Source organism: Ambystoma mexicanum, chromosome 4p (genome assembly GCF_040938575.1).
Source record: "Ambystoma mexicanum isolate Mex_15411 chromosome 4p, UKY_AmexF1_1, whole genome shotgun sequence".
Taxonomy (NCBI): Eukaryota; Metazoa; Chordata; class Amphibia; order Caudata; family Ambystomatidae; genus Ambystoma; species Ambystoma mexicanum.
In genome coordinates, this window is record NC_090927.1 from 845,607,610 (window position 1) to 845,623,732 (window position 16,123).

A 16,123-nucleotide genomic window follows, 5' to 3' on the forward strand; every position below is an offset into this window, starting at 1 on the left:
GAGGTGGAGAGAACAATCAACACAATAATGGTTTTCTTTCATGCCTCTTGAAGGACTCAATATTCTCTGTACTGCATTACATGTGAAAGTCGATTTATTACCCATGAACACACTACCTGTATGCTAATTCTATGTAAAAAGGTAGCTCCAGCCCTCATGATGTTGTCCAACATTTCCGCTATAAAACGGGATACAATTATTTTGGAAACATACCAAATTTGAAAAGTAATTGAGAAGTTGCGCAATTACTAATCATGGAGCACAAAATAGCCTACAGCACCTGGTATTGCCAGGTGGTCTCCCATCCAGGTACTAACTAGGCCTGACATTGCTTAGCTTCCGAGATCAGACGAGATTCAGTGTGGTGTGGCCGTAGGCTCTGAGCCTAGTGAGTTTTGTACTTTTAAGCATCTAGTCGGCTAGACCTTGCAGTTTTGAAAGGCAATTGAGAAATGGCTCACTTCCTGAACTTGGAGCACAAAAAAGCCTACAGCACCTGGTATTCCCAGGCGGTCTCCCATCCAGGTACTAACTAGGCCTGACACTGCTTAACTTCCAAGATCAGACAAGATCGGGTGCATTCAGTGTGGTGTGGCCGTAGGCTCTAGGAATGCTAAGAATATTACTCTTATGCATTTGCATTTAGTAAGCTAAGCCATGCAGCCACTTGCAACATGATACCACGCTCATCGCTCGATCAGGCGAGATATATAAGACTGGTGGGCCCATTCAGGACTCCTATGTCTGGTAGGATAACTTTAATTCATCCATCCTGTGTCTGTTGCAGGGAGATGGAGAGAACAATCAACACAATAATGGTTTTCTTTCATGCCTCTTGAAGGACTCAATATTCTCTGTACTGCATTACATGTGAAAGTCGATTTATTACCCATGAACACACTACCTGTATGCTAATTCTATGTAAAAAGGTAGCTCCAGCCCTCATGATGTTGTCCAACATTTCCGCTATAAAACGGGATACAATTATTTTGGAAACATACCAAATTTGAAAAGTAATTGAGAAGTTGCGCAATTACTAATCATGGAGCACAAAATAGCCTACAGCACCTGGTATTCCCAGGCGGTCTCCCATCCAGGTACTAACTAGGCCTGGCACTGCTTAGCTTCCGAGATCAGGCGCATTCAGTGTGGTGTGGCTGTAGGCTCTGGGCCTAGAGAGTTTTGTACTTTTAAGCATCTAGTCGGCTAGACCTTGCAGTTTTGAAAGGAAATTGAGAAATGGCTCACTTCCTGAACTTGGAGCACAAAAGAGCCTACAGCACCTGGTATTCCCAGGCGGTCTCCCATCCAGGTACTCACTAGGCCCGACACTGCTTAGCTTCCGAGATCAGATGAGATCGGGCGCATTCAGTGTGGTGTGGCCGTAGGCTCTGGGCCTACTGAGTTTTGTACTTTTAAGCATCTAGTCGGCTAGACCTTGCAGTTTTGAAAGGCAATTGAGAAATGGCTCACTTCCTGAACTTGGAGCACAAAAAAAGCCTACAGCACCTGGTATTCCCAGGCGGTCTCCCATCCAGGTACTAACTAGGCCCAACACTGCTTAGCTTCCAAGATCAGACGAGATCGGGCGCATTCAGTGTGGTGTGGCCGTAGGCTCTGGGCCTAGTGAGTTTTGTACTTTTAAGCATCTAGTCAGCTAGACCTTGCAGCTTTGAAAGGCAATTGAGAAATGGCTCACTTCCTGAACTTGGAGCACAAAAAAGCCTACAGCACCTGGTATTCCCAGGCGGTCTCCCATCCAGGTACTAACTAGGCCCGACACTGCTTAGCTTCCGAGATCAGACGACATCGGGCGCATTCAGTGTGGTGTGGCCGTAGGCTCTGGGCTGAGTGAGTTTTGTACTTTTAAGCATCTAGTCGGCTAGACCTTGCAGTTTTGAAAGGCAATTGAGAAATGGCTCACTTCCTGAACTTGGAGTACAAAAAAGCCTACAGAACCTGGTATTCCCAGGTGGTCTCCCATCCAGGTACTAACTAGGCCCGACACTGCTTAGCTTCTGAGATCAGACGAGATCGGGCGCATTCAGTGTGGTGTGGCCGTAGGCTCTGGGCCTAGTGAGTTTTGTACTTTTAAGCATCTAGTCGGCTAGACCTTGCAGTTTTGAAAGGCAATTGAGAAATGGCTCACTTCCTGAACTTGGAGCACAAAAAAGCCTACAGCACCTGGTATTCCCAGGCGGTCTCCCATCCAGGCACTAACTAGGCCCGACACTGCTTAGCTTCCGAGATCGGGTGCATTCAGTGTGGTGTGGCCGTAGGCTCTGGGCCTAGTGAGTTTTGTACTTTTAAGCATCTAGTCATCTAGACCTTGCAGTTTTGAAAGGCAATTGAGAAATGGCTTACTTCCTGAACTTGGAGCACAAAAAAGCCTACAGCACCTGGTATTCCCAGGCAGTCTCCCATCCAGGTACTAACTAGGCCCGACACTGCTTAGCTTCCGAGATCAGGCGCATTCAGTGCGGTGTGGCCGTAGGTTCTGGGCCTGGTGAGTTTTGTACTTTTAAGCATCTAGTCGGCTAGACCTTGCAGTTTTGAAAGGCAATTGAGAAATGTCTCACTTCCTGAACTTGGAGTACAAAAAAGCCTACAGCATCTGGTATTCCCAGGCGGTCTCCCATCCAGGTACTAACTAGGCCCGACACTGCTTAGCTTCTGAGATCAGACAAGATCGGGCGCATTCAGTGTGGTGTGGCCGTAGGCTCTGGGCCTAGTGAGTTTTGTACTTTTAAGCATCTAGTCAGCTAGACCTTGCAGTTTTGAAAGGCAATTGAGAAATGGCTCACTTCCTGAACTTGGAGTACAAAAAAGCCTACAGCACCTGGTATTCCCAGGCGGTCTCCCATCCAGGTACTAACTAGACCCGACACTGCTTAGCTTCCGAGATCAGACGAGATCGGGCGCATTCAGTGTGGTGTGGCCGTAGGCTCTGGGCCTAGTGAGTTTTGTACTTTTAAGCATCTAGTCGGCTAGACCTTGCAGTTTTGAAAGGCAATTGAGAAATGGCTCACTTCCTGAACTTGGAGTACAAAAAAGCCTACAGCACCTGGTATTCCCAGGCCGTCTCCCATCCAGGTACTAACTAGGCCTGACACTGCTTAGCTTCCTAGATCGGGCGCATTCAGTGTGGTGTAGCCGTAGGCTCTGGGCCTAGTGAGTTTTGTACTTTTAAGCATCTATTCGGCTAGACCTTGCAGTTTTGAAAGGCAATTGAGAAATGGCTCACTTCCTGAACTTGGAGCACAAAAAAGCCTACAGCACCTGGTATTCACAGGCGGTCTCCCATCCAGGTACTAACTAGGCCTGACACTGCTTAGCTTCCGAGATCAGACGAGATCGGCGCATGCAGTGTGGTGTGGCCGTAGGCTCTGGGCCTAGTGAGTTTTGTACTTTTAAGCATCTAGTCGGCTAGACCTTACAGTTTTGAAAGGCAATTGAGAAATGGCTCACTTCCTGAACTTGGAGTACAAAAAAGCCTACAGCACCTGGTATTCCCAAGCGGTCTCCCATCCAGGTACTAACTAGGCCCGACACTGCTTAACTTCCGAGATCAGACAAGATCAGGTGCATTCAGTGTGGTGTGGCCGTAGACTCTAGGAATGCTAAGAATATTACTCTTATGCATTTGCATTTAGTAAACTAAGCCATGCAGCCACTTGCAACATGATACCACGCTCATCACTCGATCAGGCGAGATATATAAGACTGGTGGGCCCATTCAGGACTCCTATGTCTGGTAGGATAACTTTAATTCATCCATCCTGTGTCTGTTGCAGGGAGGTGGAGAGAACAATCAACACAATAATGGTTTTCTTTCATGCCTCTTGAAGGACTCAATATTCTCTGTACTGCATTACATGTGAAAGTCGATTTATTACCCATGAACACACTACCTGTATGCTAATTCTATGTAAAAAGGTAGCTCCAGCCCTCATGATGTTGTCCAACATTTCCGCTATAAAACGGGATACAATTATTTTGGAAACATACCAAATTTGAAAAGTAATTGAGAAGTTGCGCAATTACTAATCATGGAGCACAAAATAGCCTACAGCACCTGGTATTGCCAGGCGGTCTCCCATCCAGGTACTAACTAGGCCTGACATTGCTTAGCTTCCGAGATCAGACGAGATTGGGCACATTCAGTGTGGTGTGGCCGTAGGCTCTGGGCCTTCTGAGTTTTGTACTTTTAAGCATCTAGTCGGCTAGACCTTGCAGTTTTGAAAGGCAATTGAGAAATGGCTCACTTCCTGAACTTGGAGCACAAAAAAGCCTACAGCACCTGGTATTCCCAGGCAGTCTCCCATCCAGGTACTAACTAGGCCTGACACTGCTTAACTTCCAAGATCAGACAAGATCGGGTGCATTCAGTGTGGTGTGGCCATAGGCTCTAGGAATGCTAAGAATATTACTCTTATGCATTTGCATTTAGTAAGCTAAGCCATGCAGCCACTTGCAACATGATACCACGCTCATCGCTCGATCAGGCGAGATATATAAGACTGGTGGGCCCATTCAGGACTCCTATGTCTGGTAGGATAACTTTAATTCATCCATCCTGTGTCTGTTGCAGGGAGGTGGAGAGAACAATCAACACAATAATGGTTTTCTTTCATGCCTCTTGAAGGACTCAATATTCTCTGTACTGCATTACATGTGAAAGTCGATTTATTACCCATGAACACACTACCTGTATGCTAATTCTATGTAAAAAGGTAGCTCCAGCCCTCATGATGTTGTCCAACATTTCCGCTATAAAACGGGATAGAATTATTTTGGAAACATACCAAATTTGAAAAGTAATTGAGAAGTTGCGCAATAAAACATACCAAATTTGAAAAGTAATTGAGAAGTTGCGCAATTACTAATCATGGAGCACAAAATAGCCTACAGCACCTGGTATTCCCAGGCGGTCTCCCATCCAGGTACTAACTAGGCCCGACACTGCTTAGCTTCCGAGATCAGGCGCATTCAGTGTGGTGTGGCCATAGGCTCTGGGCCTAGTGAGTTTTGTACTTTTAAGCATCTAGTCGGCTAGACCTTGCAGTTTTGAAAGGCAATTGAGAAATGGCTCACTTCCTGAACTTGGAGCACAAAAAAGCCTACAGCACCTGGTATTCCCAGGCGATCTCCCATCCAGGTACTAACTAGGCCCGACACTGCTTAGCTTCCGAGATCAGATGAGATCGGGCGCATTCAGTGTGGTGTGGCCGTAGGCTCTGGGCCTAGTGAGTTTTGTACTTTTAAGCATCTAGTCGGCTAGACCTTGCAGTTTTGAAAGGCAATTGAGAAATGGCTCACTTCCTGAACTTGGAGTACAAAAAAGCCTACAGCACCTGGTATTCCCAGGCAGTCTCCCATCCAGGTCCTAATTAGGCCCGACACTGCTTAGTTTCTGAGATCAGACGAGATCGGGCGCATTCAGTGTGGTGTGGCCGTAGGCTCTGGGCCTAGTGAGTTTTGTACTTTTAAGCATCTAGTCGGCTAGACCTTGCAGTTTTGAAAGGCAATTGAGAAATGGCTCACTTCCTGAACTTGGAGCACAAAAAGGCCTACAGCACCTGGTATTCCGAGGCAGTCTCCCATCCAGGTACTAACTAGGCCTGACACTGCTTAACTTCCGAGATCAGACGCATTCAGTGTGGTGTGGCCGTAGGCTCTAGGAATGCTAAGAATATTACTCTTATGCATTTGCATTTAGTAAGCTAAGCCATGCAGCCACTTGCAACATGATACCACGCTCATCGCTCGATCAGGCGAGATATATAAGACTGGTGGGCCCATTCAGGACTCCTATGTCTGGTAGGATAACTTTAATTCATCCATCCTGTGTCTGTTGCAGGGAGGTGGAGAGAACAATCAACACAATAATGGTTTTCTTTCATGCCTCTTGAAGGACTCAATATTCTCTGTACTGCATTACATGTGAAAGTCGATTTATTACCCATGAACACACTACCTGTATGCTAATTCTATGTAAAAAGGTAGCTCCAGCCCTCATGATGTTGTCCAACATTTCCGCTATAAAACGGGATACAATTATTTTGGAAACATACCAAATTTGAAAAGTAATTGAGAAGTTGCGCAATTACTAATCATGGAGCACAAAATAGCCTACAGCACCTGGTATTGCCAGGCGGTCTCCCATCCAGGTACTAACTAGGCCTGACATTGCTTAGCTTCCGAGATCAGACGAGACTGGGCGCATTCAGTGTGGTGTGGCCGTAGGCTCTGGGCCTAGTGAGTTTTGTACTTTTAAGCATCTAGTCGGCTAGACCTTGCAGTTTTGAAAGGCAATTGAGAAATGGCTCACTTCCTGAACTTGGAGCACAAAAAAGCCTACAGCACCTGGTATTCCCAGGCGGTCTCCCATCCAGGTACTAACTAGGCCCGACACTGCTTAGCTTTTGAGATCAGACGAAATCGGGCGCATTCAGTGTGGTGTGGCCGTAGGCTCTGGGCCTAGTGAGTTTTGTACTTTTAAGCATCTAGTCGGCTAGACCTTGCAGTTTTGAAAGGCAATTGAGAAATGGCTCACTTCCTGAACTTGGAGCACAAAAAAGCCTACAGCACCTGGTATTCCCAGGCGGTCTCCCATCCAGGTACTAACTAGGCCTGACACTGCTTAACTTCCGAGATCAGAGGAGATCGGGTGCATTCAGTGTGGTGTGGCCATAGGCTCTAGGAATGCTAAGAATATTACTCTTATGCAATTGCATTTAGTAAGCTAAGCCATGCAGCCACTTGCAACATGATACCACTCTCATCGCTCGATCAGGCGAGATATATAAGACTGGTGGGCCCATTCAGGACTCCTATGTCTGGTAGGATAACTTTAATTCATCCATCCTGTGTCTGTTGCAGGGAGGTGGAGAGAACAATCAACACAATAATGGTTTTCTTTCATGCCTCTTGAAGGACTCAATATTCTCTGTACTGCATTACATGTGAAAGTCGATTTATTACCCATGAACACACTACCTGTATGCTAATTCTATGTAAAAAGGTAGCTCCAGCCCTCATGATGTTGTCCAACATTTCCGCTATAAAACGGGATACAATTATTTTGGAAACATACCAAATTTGAAAAGTAATTGAGAAGTTGCGCAATTACTAATCATGGAGCACAAAATAGCCTACATCACCTGGTATTCCCAGGCAGTCTCCCATCCAGGTACTAACTAGGCCCGACACTGCTTAGCTTCCGAGATCAGGCACATTCAGTGTGGTGTGGCCGTAGGCTCTGGACCTAGTGAGTTTTGTACTTTTAAGCATCTAGTCGGCTAGACCTTGCAGTTTTGAAAGGCAATTGAGAAATGGCTCACTTCCTGAACTTGGAGTACAAAAAAGCCTACAGCACCTGGTATTCCCAGGCGGTCTCCGATCCAGGTACTAACTAGGCCCGACACTGCTTAGCTTCCGAGATCGGGCGCATTCAGTGTGGTGTGGCCATAGGCTTTGGGCCTAGTGAGTTTTGTACTTTTAAGCATCTAGTCGGCTAGACCTTGCAGTTTTGAAAGGTAATTGAGAAATGGCTCACTTCCTGAACTTGGAGCACAAAAAAGCCTACAGCACCTGGTATTCCCAGGCGGTCTCCCATCCAGGTACTAACTAGGCATGACACTGCTTAGCTTCTGAGATCAGGCGCATTCAGTGTGGTGTGGTCGTAGGCTCTGGGCCTAGTGAGTTTTGTACTTTTAAGCATCTAGTCGGCTAGACCTTGCAGTTTTGAGAGGCAATTGAGAAATGGCTCACTTCCTGAACTTGGAGCACAAAAAAGCCTACAGCACCTGCTATTCCGAGGCGGTCTCCCATCCAGGTACTAACTAGGGCTGACATTGCTTAACTTCCGAGATCAGAGGAGATCGGGTGCATTCAGTGTGGTGTGGCCATAGGCTCTACGAATGGTAAGAATATTACTCTTATGCATTTGCATTTAGTAAGCTAAGCCATGCAGCCACTTGCAACATGATACCACGCTCATCGCTCGATCAGGCGAGATATATAAGACTGGTGGGCCCATTCAGGACTCCTATGTCTGGTAGGATAACTTTAATTCATCTATCCTGTGTCTGTTGCAGGGAGATGGAAAGAACAATCAACACAATAATGGTTTTCTTTCATGCCTCTTGAAGGACTCAATATTCTCTGTACTGCATTACATGTGAAAGTCGATTTATTACCCATGAACACACTACCTGTATGCTAATTCTATGTAAAAAGGTAGCTCCAGCCCTCATGATGTTGTCCAACATTTCGGCTATAAAACGTGATACAATTATTTTGGAAACATACCAAATTTGAAAAGTAATTGAGAAGTTGCGCAATTACTAATCATGGAGCACAAAATAGCCTACAGCACCTGGTATTCCCAGGTGGTCTCCCATCCAGGTACTAACTAGGCCCGACACTGCTTAGCTTCCGAGATCAGGTGCATTCAGTGTGGTGTGGCGGTAGGCTCTGGGCCTAGTGAGTTTTGTACTTTTAAGCATCTAGTCGGCTAGACCTTGCAGTTTTGAAAGGCAATTGAGAAATGGCTCACTTCCTGAACTTGGAGCACAAAAAAGCCTACAGCACCTGGTATTCCCAGGCGGTCTCCCATCCAGGCACTAACTAGGCCCGACACTGCTTAGCTTCCGAGATCGGGTGCATTCAGTGTGGTGTGGCCGTAGGCTCTGGGCCTAGTGAGTTTTGTACTTTTAAGCATCTAGTCATCTAGACCTTGCAGTTTTGAAAGGCAATTGAGAAATGGCTTACTTCCTGAACTTGGAGCACAAAAAAGCCTACAGCACCTGGTATTCCCAGGCAGTCTCCCATCCAGGTACTAACTAGGCCCGACACTGCTTAGCTTCCGAGATCAGGCGCATTCAGTGCGGTGTGGCCGTAGGTTCTGGGCCTGGTGAGTTTTGTACTTTTAAGCATCTAGTCGGCTAGACCTTGCAGTTTTGAAAGGCAATTGAGAAATGTCTCACTTCCTGAACTTGGAGTACAAAAAAGCCTACAGCATCTGGTATTCCCAGGCGGTCTCCCATCCAGGTACTAACTAGGCCCGACACTGCTTAGCTTCTGAGATCAGACAAGATCGGGCGCATTCAGTGTGGTGTGGCCGTAGGCTCTGGGCCTAGTGAGTTTTGTACTTTTAAGCATCTAGTCAGCTAGACCTTGCAGTTTTGAAAGGCATTCGAGAAATGGCTCACTTCCTGAACTTGGAGTACAAAAAAGCCTACAGCACCTGGTATTCCCAGGCGGTCTCCCATCCAGGTACTAACTAGACCCGACACTGCTTAGCTTCCGAGATCAGACGAGATCGGGCGCATTCAGTGTGGTGTGGCCGTAGGCTCTGGGCCTAGTGAGTTTTGTACTTTTAAGCATCTAGTCGGCTAGACCTTGCAGTTTTGAAAGGCAATTGAGAAATGGCTCACTTCCTGAACTTGGAGTACAAAAAAGCCTACAGCACCTGGCATTCCCAGGCCGTCTCCCATCCAGGTACTAACTAGGCCTGACACTGCTTAGCTTCCTAGATCGGGCGCATTCAGTGTGGTGTAGCCGTAGGCTCTGGGCCTAGTGAGTTTTGTACTTTTAAGCATCTATTCGGCTAGACCTTGCAGTTTTGAAAGGCAATTGAGAAATGGCTCACTTCCTGAACTTGGAGCACAAAAAAGCCTACAGCACCTGGTATTCCCAGGCGGTCTCCCATCCAGGTACTAACTAGGCCTGACACTGCTTAGCTTCCGAGATCAGACGAGATCGGCGCATGCAGTGTGGTGTGGCCGTAGGCTCTGGGCCTAGTGAGTTTTGTACTTTTAAGCATCTAGTCGGCTAGACCTTACAGTTTTGAAAGGCAATTGAGAAATGGCTCACTTCCTGAACTTGGAGTACAAAAAAGCCTACAGCACCTGGTATTCCCAAGCGGTCTCCCATCCAGGTACTAACTAGGCCCGACACTGCTTAACTTCCGAGATCAGACAAGATCAGGTGCATTCAGTGTGGTGTGGCCGTAGACTCTAGGAATGCTAAGAATATTACTCTTATGCATTTGCATTTAGTAAACTAAGCCATGCAGCCACTTGCAACATGATACCACGCTCATCACTCGATCAGGCGAGATATATAAGACTGGTGGGCCCATTCAGGACTCCTATGTCTGGTAGGATAACTTTAATTCATCCATCCTGTGTCTGTTGCAGGGAGGTGGAGAGAACAATCAACACAATAATGGTTTTCTTTCATGCCTCTTGAAGGACTCAATATTCTCTGTACTGCATTACATGTGAAAGTCGATTTATTACCCATGAACACACTACCTGTATGCTAATTCTATGTAAAAAGGTAGCTCCAGCCCTCATGATGTTGTCCAACATTTCCGCTATAAAACGGGATACAATTATTTTGGAAACATACCAAATTTGAAAAGTAATTGAGAAGTTGCGCAATTACTAATCATGGAGCACAAAATAGCCTACAGCACCTGGTATTGCCAGGCGGTCTCCCATCCAGGTACTAACTAGGCCTGACATTGCTTAGCTTCCGAGATCAGACGAGATTGGGCACATTCAGTGTGGTGTGGCCGTAGGCTCTGGGCCTTCTGAGTTTTGTACTTTTAAGCATCTAGTCGGCTAGACCTTGCAGTTTTGAAAGGCAATTGAGAAATGGCTCACTTCCTGAACTTGGAGCACAAAAAAGCCTACAGCACCTGGTATTCCCAGGCAGTCTCCCATCCAGGTACTAACTAGGCCTGACACTGCTTAACTTCCAAGATCAGACAAGATCGGGTGCATTCAGTGTGGTGTGGCCATAGGCTCTAGGAATGCTAAGAATATTACTCTTATGCATTTGCATTTAGTAAGCTAAGCCATGCAGCCACTTGCAACATGATACCACGCTCATCGCTCGATCAGGCGAGATATATAAGACTGGTGGGCCCATTCAGGACTCCTATGTCTGGTAGGATAACTTTAATTCATCCATCCTGTGTCTGTTGCAGGGAGGTGGAGAGAACAATCAACACAATAATGGTTTTCTTTCATGCCTCTTGAAGGACTCAATATTCTCTGTACTGCATTACATGTGAAAGTCGATTTATTACCCATGAACACACTACCTGTATGCTAATTCTATGTAAAAAGGTAGCTCCAGCCCTCATGATGTTGTCCAACATTTCCGCTATAAAACGGGATAGAATTATTTTGGAAACATACCAAATTTGAAAAGTAATTGAGAAGTTGCGCAATAAAACATACCAAATTTGAAAAGTAATTGAGAAGTTGCGCAATTACTAATCATGGAGCACAAAATAGCCTACAGCACCTGGTATTCCCAGGCGGTCTCCCATCCAGGTACTAACTAGGCCCGACACTGCTTAGCTTCCGAGATCAGGCGCATTCAGTGTGGTGTGGCCATAGGCTCTGGGCCTAGTGAGTTTTGTACTTTTAAGCATCTAGTCGGCTAGACCTTGCAGTTTTGAAAGGCAATTGAGAAATGGCTCACTTCCTGAACTTGGAGCACAAAAAAGCCTACAGCACCTGGTATTCCCAGGCGATCTCCCATCCAGGTACTAACTAGGCCCGACACTGCTTAGCTTCCGAGATCAGATGAGATCGGGCGCATTCAGTGTGGTGTGGCCGTAGGCTCTGGGCCTAGTGAGTTTTGTACTTTTAAGCATCTAGTCGGCTAGACCTTGCAGTTTTGAAAGGCAATTGAGAAATGGCTCACTTCCTGAACTTGGAGTACAAAAAAGCCTACAGCACCTGGTATTCCCAGGCAGTCTCCCATCCAGGTCCTAATTAGGCCCGACACTGCTTAGTTTCTGAGATCAGACGAGATCGGGCGCATTCAGTGTGGTGTGGCCGTAGGCTCTGGGCCTAGTGAGTTTTGTACTTTTAAGCATCTAGTCGGCTAGACCTTGCAGTTTTGAAAGGCAATTGAGAAATGGCTCACTTCCTGAACTTGGAGCACAAAAAGGCCTACAGCACCTGGTATTCCGAGGCAGTCTCCCATCCAGGTACTAACTAGGCCTGACACTGCTTAACTTCCGAGATCAGACGCATTCAGTGTGGTGTGGCCGTAGGCTCTAGGAATGCTAAGAATATTACTCTTATGCATTTGCATTTAGTAAGCTAAGCCATGCAGCCACTTGCAACATGATACCACGCTCATCGCTCGATCAGGCGAGATATATAAGACTGGTGGGCCCATTCAGGACTCCTATGTCTGGTAGGATAACTTTAATTCATCCATCCTGTGTCTGTTGCAGGGAGGTGGAGAGAACAATCAACACAATAATGGTTTTCTTTCATGCCTCTTGAAGGACTCAATATTCTCTGTACTGCATTACATGTGAAAGTCGATTTATTACCCATGAACACACTACCTGTATGCTAATTCTATGTAAAAAGGTAGCTCCAGCCCTCATGATGTTGTCCAACATTTCCGCTATAAAACGGGATAGAATTATTTTGGAAACATACCAAATTTGAAAAGTAATTGAGAAGTTGCGCAATTACTAATCATGGAGCACAAAATAGCCTACAGCACCTGGTATTGCCAGGCGGTCTCCCATCCAGGTACTAACTAGGCCTGACATTGCTTAGCTTCCGAGATCAGACGAGATTGGGCGCATTCAGTGTGGTGTGGCCGTAGGCTCTGGGCCTACTGAGTTTTGTACTTTTAAGCATCTAGTCGGCTAGACCTTGCAGTTTTGAAAGGCAATTGAGAAATGGCTCACTTCCTGAACTTGGAGCACAAAAAAAGCCTACAGCACCTGGTATTCCCAGGCGGTCTCCCATCCAGGTACTAACTAGGCCCGACACTGCTTAGCTTCCGAGATCAGACGAGATCGGGCGTATTCAGTGTGGTGTGACCGTAGGCTCTGGGCCTAGTGAGTTTTGTACTTTTAAGCATCTAGTCAACTAGACCTTGCAGCTTTGAAAGGCAATTGAGAAATGGCTCACTTCCTGAACTTGGAGCACAAAAAAGCCTACAGCACCTGGTATTCCCAGGCGGTCTCCCATCCAGGTACTAACTAGGCCCGACACTGCTTAGTTTCCGAGATCAGACGACATCGGGCGCATTCAGTGTGGTGTGGCCGTAGGCTCTGGGCCGAGTGAGTTTTGTACTTTTAAGCATCTAGTCGGCTAGACCTTGCAGTTTTGAAAGGCAATTGAGAAATGGCTCACTTCCTGAACTTGGAGTACAAAAAAGCCTACAGAACCTGGTATTCCCAGGGGGTCTCCCATCCAGGTACTAACTAGGCCCGACACTGCTTAGCTTCTGAGATCAGAGGAGATCGGGCGCATTCAGTGTGGTGTGGCCGTAGGCTCTGGGCCTAGTGAGTTTTGTACTTTTAAGCATCTAGTCGGCTAGACCTTGCAGTTTTGAAAGGCAATTGAGAAATGGCTCACTTCCTGAACTTGGAGCACAAAAAAGCCTACAGCACCTGGTATTCCCAGGCGGTCTCCCATCCAGGTACTAACTAGGCCTGACACTGCTTAACTTCCGAGATCAGACGAGATCGGGTGCATTCAGTGTGGTGTGGCCGTAGGCTCTAGGAATGCTAAGAATATTACTCTTATGCATTTGCATTTAGTAAGCTAAGCCATGCAGCCACTTGCAACATGATACCACGCTCATCGCTCGATCAGGCTCGATCAGGCGAGATATATAAGACTGGTGGGCCCATTCAGGACTCCTATGTCTGGTAGGATAACTTTAATTCATCCATCCTGTGTCTGTTGCAGGGAGGTGGAGAGAACAATGAACACAATAATGGTTTTCTTTCATGCCTCTTGAAGGACTCAATATTCTCTGTACTGCATTACATGTGAAAGTCGATTTATTACCCATGAACACACTACCTGTATGCTAATTCTATGTAAAAAGATAGCTCCAGCCCTCATGATGTTGTCCAACATTTCCGCTATAAAACGGGATACAATTATTTTGGAAACATACCAAATTTGAAAAGTAATTGAGAAGTTGCGCAATTACTAATCATGGAGCACAAAATAGCCTACAGCACCTGGTATTGCCAGGCGGTCTCCCATCCAGGTACTAACTAGGCCTGACATTGCTTAGCTTCCGAGATCAGATGAGACTGGGCGCATTCAGTGTGGTGTGGCCGTAGGCTCTGGGCCTAGTGAGTTTTGTACTTTTAAGCATCTAGTCGGCTAGACCTTGCAGTTTTGAAAGGCAATTGAGAAATGGCTCACTTCCTGAACTTGGAGCACAAAAAAGCCTACAGCACCTGGTATTCCCAGGCGGTCTCCCATCCAGGTACTAACTAGGCCCGACACTGCTTAGCTTTTGAGATCAGACGAAATCGGGCGCATTCAGTGTGGTGTGGCCGTAGGCTCTGGGCCTAGTGAGTTTTGTACTTTTAAGCATCTAGTCGGCTAGACCTTGCAGTTTTGAAAGGCAATTGAGAAATGGCTCACTTCCTGAACTTGGAGCACAAAAAAGCCTACAGCACCTGGTATTCCCAGGCGGTCTCCCATCCAGGTACTAACTAGGCCTGACACTGCTTAACTTCCGAGATCAGAGGAGATCGGGTGCATTCAGTGTGGTGTGGCCATAGGCTCTAGGAATGCTAAGAATATTACTCTTATGCAATTGCATTTAGTAAGCTAAGCCATGCAGCCACTTGCAACATGATACCACTCTCATCGCTCGATCAGGCGAGATATATAAGACTGGTGGGCCCATTCAGGACTCCTATGTCTGGTAGGATAACTTTAATTCATCCATCCTGTGTCTGTTGCAGGGAGGTGGAGAGAACAATCAACACAATAATGGTTTTCTTTCATGCCTCTTGAAGGACTCAATATTCTCTGTACTGCATTACATGTGAAAGTCGATTTATTACCCATGAACACACTACCTGTATGCTAATTCTATGTAAAAAGGTAGCTCCAGCCCTCATGATGTTGTCCAACATTTCCGCTATAAAACGGGATACAATTATTTTGGAAACATACCAAATTTGAAAAGTAATTGAGAAGTTGCGCAATTACTAATCATGGAGCACAAAATAGCCTACATCACCTGGTATTCCCAGGCAGTCTCCCATCCAGGTACTAACTAGGCCCGACACTGCTTAGCTTCCGAGATCAGGCACATTCAGTGTGGTGTGGCCGTAGGCTCTGGACCTAGTGAGTTTTGTACTTTTAAGCATCTAGTCGGCTAGACCTTGCAGTTTTGAAAGGCAATTGAGAAATGGCTCACTTCCTGAACTTGGAGTACAAAAAAGCCTACAGCACCTGGTATTCCCAGGCGGTCTCCGATCCAGGTACTAACTAGGCCCGACACTGCTTAGCTTCCGAGATCGGGCGCATTCAGTGTGGTGTGGCCATAGGCTTTGGGCCTAGTGAGTTGTGTACTTTTAAGCATCTAGTCGGCTAGACCTTGCAGTTTTGAAAGGTAATTGAGAAATGGCTCACTTCCTGAACTTGGAGCACAAAAAAGCCTACAGCACCTGGTATTCCCAGGCGGTCTCCCATCCAGGTACTAACTAGGCATGACACTGCTTAGCTTCTGTGATCAGGCGCATTCAGTGTGGTGTGGTCGTAGGCTCTGGGCCTAGTGAGTTTTGTACTTTTAAGCATCTAGTCGGCTAGACCTTGCAGTTTTGAGAGGCAATTGAGAAATGGCTCACTTCCTGAACTTGGAGCACAAAAAAGCCTACAGCACCTGCTATTCCGAGGCGGTCTCCCATCCAGGTACTAACTAGGGCTGACATTGCTTAACTTCCGAGATCAGAGGAGATCGGGTGCATTCAGTGTGGTGTGGCCATAGGCTCTACGAATGGTAAGAATATTACTCTTATGCATTTGCATTTAGTAAGCTAAGCCATGCAGCCACTTGCAACATGATACCACGCTCATCGCTCGATCAGGCTCGATCAGGCGAGATATATAAGACTGGTGGGCCCATTCAGGACTCCTATGTCTGGTAGGATAACTTTAATTCATCCATCCTGTGTCTGTTGCAGGGAGGTGGAGAGAACAATCAACACAATAATGGTTTTCTTTCATGCCTCTTGAAGGACTCAATATTCTCTGTACTGCATTACATGTGAAAGTCGATTTATTACCCATGAACACACTACCTG

The 16,123-nt window shown here is 46.4% G+C and overlaps 19 non-coding genes and 33 pseudogenes across 19 annotated transcripts; all 52 read right to left on the bottom strand.

Moving 5' to 3' along the window:
• Positions 1-484: 484 nt before the first annotated feature.
• On the bottom strand, positions 485-603 carry LOC138454653 (5S ribosomal RNA). The gene has a single exon (XR_011261321.1). It is a non-coding gene; the product is annotated as a 5S ribosomal RNA (ribosomal RNA).
• A 453-nt stretch (positions 604-1,056) lies between these two features.
• LOC138457839 (5S ribosomal RNA) lies at positions 1,057-1,165 on the bottom strand (annotated as a pseudogene).
• Positions 1,166-1,271: 106 nt separating this feature from the next.
• Positions 1,272-1,390, bottom strand: LOC138460967 (5S ribosomal RNA). Its single transcript, XR_011263617.1, has one exon. It is a non-coding gene; the product is annotated as a 5S ribosomal RNA (ribosomal RNA).
• A 107-nt stretch (positions 1,391-1,497) lies between these two features.
• On the bottom strand, positions 1,498-1,616 carry LOC138461851 (5S ribosomal RNA). The gene has a single exon (XR_011264457.1). It is a non-coding gene; the product is annotated as a 5S ribosomal RNA (ribosomal RNA).
• A 106-nt stretch (positions 1,617-1,722) lies between these two features.
• LOC138453961 (5S ribosomal RNA) lies at positions 1,723-1,841 on the bottom strand. Its single transcript, XR_011260659.1, has one exon. It is a non-coding gene; the product is annotated as a 5S ribosomal RNA (ribosomal RNA).
• Positions 1,842-1,947: 106 nt separating this feature from the next.
• Positions 1,948-2,066, bottom strand: LOC138454557 (5S ribosomal RNA). The gene has a single exon (XR_011261229.1). It is a non-coding gene; the product is annotated as a 5S ribosomal RNA (ribosomal RNA).
• A 106-nt stretch (positions 2,067-2,172) lies between these two features.
• LOC138456079 (5S ribosomal RNA) lies at positions 2,173-2,281 on the bottom strand (annotated as a pseudogene).
• A 106-nt stretch (positions 2,282-2,387) lies between these two features.
• On the bottom strand, positions 2,388-2,496 carry LOC138458010 (5S ribosomal RNA; annotated as a pseudogene).
• Positions 2,497-2,602: 106 nt separating this feature from the next.
• LOC138455495 (5S ribosomal RNA) lies at positions 2,603-2,721 on the bottom strand (annotated as a pseudogene).
• Positions 2,722-2,827: 106 nt separating this feature from the next.
• Positions 2,828-2,946, bottom strand: LOC138462653 (5S ribosomal RNA). The gene has a single exon (XR_011265247.1). It is a non-coding gene; the product is annotated as a 5S ribosomal RNA (ribosomal RNA).
• A 106-nt stretch (positions 2,947-3,052) lies between these two features.
• On the bottom strand, positions 3,053-3,161 carry LOC138459802 (5S ribosomal RNA; annotated as a pseudogene).
• Positions 3,162-3,267: 106 nt separating this feature from the next.
• On the bottom strand, positions 3,268-3,385 carry LOC138455923 (5S ribosomal RNA; annotated as a pseudogene).
• Positions 3,386-3,491: 106 nt separating this feature from the next.
• On the bottom strand, positions 3,492-3,610 carry LOC138464933 (5S ribosomal RNA). The gene has a single exon (XR_011267509.1). It is a non-coding gene; the product is annotated as a 5S ribosomal RNA (ribosomal RNA).
• A 453-nt stretch (positions 3,611-4,063) lies between these two features.
• On the bottom strand, positions 4,064-4,182 carry LOC138456574 (5S ribosomal RNA; annotated as a pseudogene).
• A 106-nt stretch (positions 4,183-4,288) lies between these two features.
• On the bottom strand, positions 4,289-4,407 carry LOC138455523 (5S ribosomal RNA; annotated as a pseudogene).
• A 495-nt stretch (positions 4,408-4,902) lies between these two features.
• On the bottom strand, positions 4,903-5,011 carry LOC138456326 (5S ribosomal RNA; annotated as a pseudogene).
• A 106-nt stretch (positions 5,012-5,117) lies between these two features.
• On the bottom strand, positions 5,118-5,236 carry LOC138461675 (5S ribosomal RNA). Its single transcript, XR_011264283.1, has one exon. It is a non-coding gene; the product is annotated as a 5S ribosomal RNA (ribosomal RNA).
• Positions 5,237-5,342: 106 nt separating this feature from the next.
• LOC138456244 (5S ribosomal RNA) lies at positions 5,343-5,461 on the bottom strand (annotated as a pseudogene).
• Positions 5,462-5,567: 106 nt separating this feature from the next.
• On the bottom strand, positions 5,568-5,676 carry LOC138459488 (5S ribosomal RNA; annotated as a pseudogene).
• Positions 5,677-6,129: 453 nt separating this feature from the next.
• LOC138457491 (5S ribosomal RNA) lies at positions 6,130-6,248 on the bottom strand (annotated as a pseudogene).
• Positions 6,249-6,354: 106 nt separating this feature from the next.
• Positions 6,355-6,473, bottom strand: LOC138454960 (5S ribosomal RNA). Its single transcript, XR_011261611.1, has one exon. It is a non-coding gene; the product is annotated as a 5S ribosomal RNA (ribosomal RNA).
• A 106-nt stretch (positions 6,474-6,579) lies between these two features.
• On the bottom strand, positions 6,580-6,698 carry LOC138464281 (5S ribosomal RNA). Its single transcript, XR_011266862.1, has one exon. It is a non-coding gene; the product is annotated as a 5S ribosomal RNA (ribosomal RNA).
• Positions 6,699-7,151: 453 nt separating this feature from the next.
• Positions 7,152-7,260, bottom strand: LOC138459032 (5S ribosomal RNA; annotated as a pseudogene).
• Positions 7,261-7,366: 106 nt separating this feature from the next.
• LOC138457866 (5S ribosomal RNA) lies at positions 7,367-7,475 on the bottom strand (annotated as a pseudogene).
• A 106-nt stretch (positions 7,476-7,581) lies between these two features.
• LOC138459361 (5S ribosomal RNA) lies at positions 7,582-7,690 on the bottom strand (annotated as a pseudogene).
• A 106-nt stretch (positions 7,691-7,796) lies between these two features.
• On the bottom strand, positions 7,797-7,915 carry LOC138456375 (5S ribosomal RNA; annotated as a pseudogene).
• A 453-nt stretch (positions 7,916-8,368) lies between these two features.
• LOC138456480 (5S ribosomal RNA) lies at positions 8,369-8,477 on the bottom strand (annotated as a pseudogene).
• Positions 8,478-8,583: 106 nt separating this feature from the next.
• LOC138456080 (5S ribosomal RNA) lies at positions 8,584-8,692 on the bottom strand (annotated as a pseudogene).
• Positions 8,693-8,798: 106 nt separating this feature from the next.
• LOC138458011 (5S ribosomal RNA) lies at positions 8,799-8,907 on the bottom strand (annotated as a pseudogene).
• A 106-nt stretch (positions 8,908-9,013) lies between these two features.
• LOC138455496 (5S ribosomal RNA) lies at positions 9,014-9,132 on the bottom strand (annotated as a pseudogene).
• Positions 9,133-9,238: 106 nt separating this feature from the next.
• LOC138462654 (5S ribosomal RNA) lies at positions 9,239-9,357 on the bottom strand. The gene has a single exon (XR_011265249.1). It is a non-coding gene; the product is annotated as a 5S ribosomal RNA (ribosomal RNA).
• Positions 9,358-9,463: 106 nt separating this feature from the next.
• LOC138459886 (5S ribosomal RNA) lies at positions 9,464-9,572 on the bottom strand (annotated as a pseudogene).
• Positions 9,573-9,678: 106 nt separating this feature from the next.
• Positions 9,679-9,796, bottom strand: LOC138455449 (5S ribosomal RNA; annotated as a pseudogene).
• A 106-nt stretch (positions 9,797-9,902) lies between these two features.
• On the bottom strand, positions 9,903-10,021 carry LOC138464934 (5S ribosomal RNA). The gene has a single exon (XR_011267510.1). It is a non-coding gene; the product is annotated as a 5S ribosomal RNA (ribosomal RNA).
• A 453-nt stretch (positions 10,022-10,474) lies between these two features.
• LOC138456575 (5S ribosomal RNA) lies at positions 10,475-10,593 on the bottom strand (annotated as a pseudogene).
• Positions 10,594-10,699: 106 nt separating this feature from the next.
• LOC138455525 (5S ribosomal RNA) lies at positions 10,700-10,818 on the bottom strand (annotated as a pseudogene).
• A 495-nt stretch (positions 10,819-11,313) lies between these two features.
• On the bottom strand, positions 11,314-11,422 carry LOC138456327 (5S ribosomal RNA; annotated as a pseudogene).
• Positions 11,423-11,528: 106 nt separating this feature from the next.
• LOC138461676 (5S ribosomal RNA) lies at positions 11,529-11,647 on the bottom strand. Its single transcript, XR_011264284.1, has one exon. It is a non-coding gene; the product is annotated as a 5S ribosomal RNA (ribosomal RNA).
• Positions 11,648-11,753: 106 nt separating this feature from the next.
• On the bottom strand, positions 11,754-11,872 carry LOC138456246 (5S ribosomal RNA; annotated as a pseudogene).
• A 106-nt stretch (positions 11,873-11,978) lies between these two features.
• On the bottom strand, positions 11,979-12,087 carry LOC138459489 (5S ribosomal RNA; annotated as a pseudogene).
• Positions 12,088-12,540: 453 nt separating this feature from the next.
• LOC138456228 (5S ribosomal RNA) lies at positions 12,541-12,659 on the bottom strand (annotated as a pseudogene).
• Positions 12,660-12,766: 107 nt separating this feature from the next.
• Positions 12,767-12,885, bottom strand: LOC138461674 (5S ribosomal RNA). The gene has a single exon (XR_011264282.1). It is a non-coding gene; the product is annotated as a 5S ribosomal RNA (ribosomal RNA).
• Positions 12,886-12,991: 106 nt separating this feature from the next.
• Positions 12,992-13,110, bottom strand: LOC138455223 (5S ribosomal RNA). The gene has a single exon (XR_011261864.1). It is a non-coding gene; the product is annotated as a 5S ribosomal RNA (ribosomal RNA).
• Positions 13,111-13,216: 106 nt separating this feature from the next.
• LOC138455130 (5S ribosomal RNA) lies at positions 13,217-13,335 on the bottom strand. Its single transcript, XR_011261772.1, has one exon. It is a non-coding gene; the product is annotated as a 5S ribosomal RNA (ribosomal RNA).
• Positions 13,336-13,441: 106 nt separating this feature from the next.
• Positions 13,442-13,560, bottom strand: LOC138461671 (5S ribosomal RNA). Its single transcript, XR_011264279.1, has one exon. It is a non-coding gene; the product is annotated as a 5S ribosomal RNA (ribosomal RNA).
• A 463-nt stretch (positions 13,561-14,023) lies between these two features.
• LOC138456484 (5S ribosomal RNA) lies at positions 14,024-14,142 on the bottom strand (annotated as a pseudogene).
• A 106-nt stretch (positions 14,143-14,248) lies between these two features.
• Positions 14,249-14,367, bottom strand: LOC138454961 (5S ribosomal RNA). The gene has a single exon (XR_011261612.1). It is a non-coding gene; the product is annotated as a 5S ribosomal RNA (ribosomal RNA).
• A 106-nt stretch (positions 14,368-14,473) lies between these two features.
• Positions 14,474-14,592, bottom strand: LOC138464282 (5S ribosomal RNA). Its single transcript, XR_011266863.1, has one exon. It is a non-coding gene; the product is annotated as a 5S ribosomal RNA (ribosomal RNA).
• Positions 14,593-15,045: 453 nt separating this feature from the next.
• Positions 15,046-15,154, bottom strand: LOC138459034 (5S ribosomal RNA; annotated as a pseudogene).
• A 106-nt stretch (positions 15,155-15,260) lies between these two features.
• Positions 15,261-15,369, bottom strand: LOC138457867 (5S ribosomal RNA; annotated as a pseudogene).
• A 106-nt stretch (positions 15,370-15,475) lies between these two features.
• Positions 15,476-15,584, bottom strand: LOC138459838 (5S ribosomal RNA; annotated as a pseudogene).
• Positions 15,585-15,690: 106 nt separating this feature from the next.
• On the bottom strand, positions 15,691-15,809 carry LOC138456376 (5S ribosomal RNA; annotated as a pseudogene).
• Between the last annotated feature and the right edge of the window lie 314 nt (positions 15,810-16,123).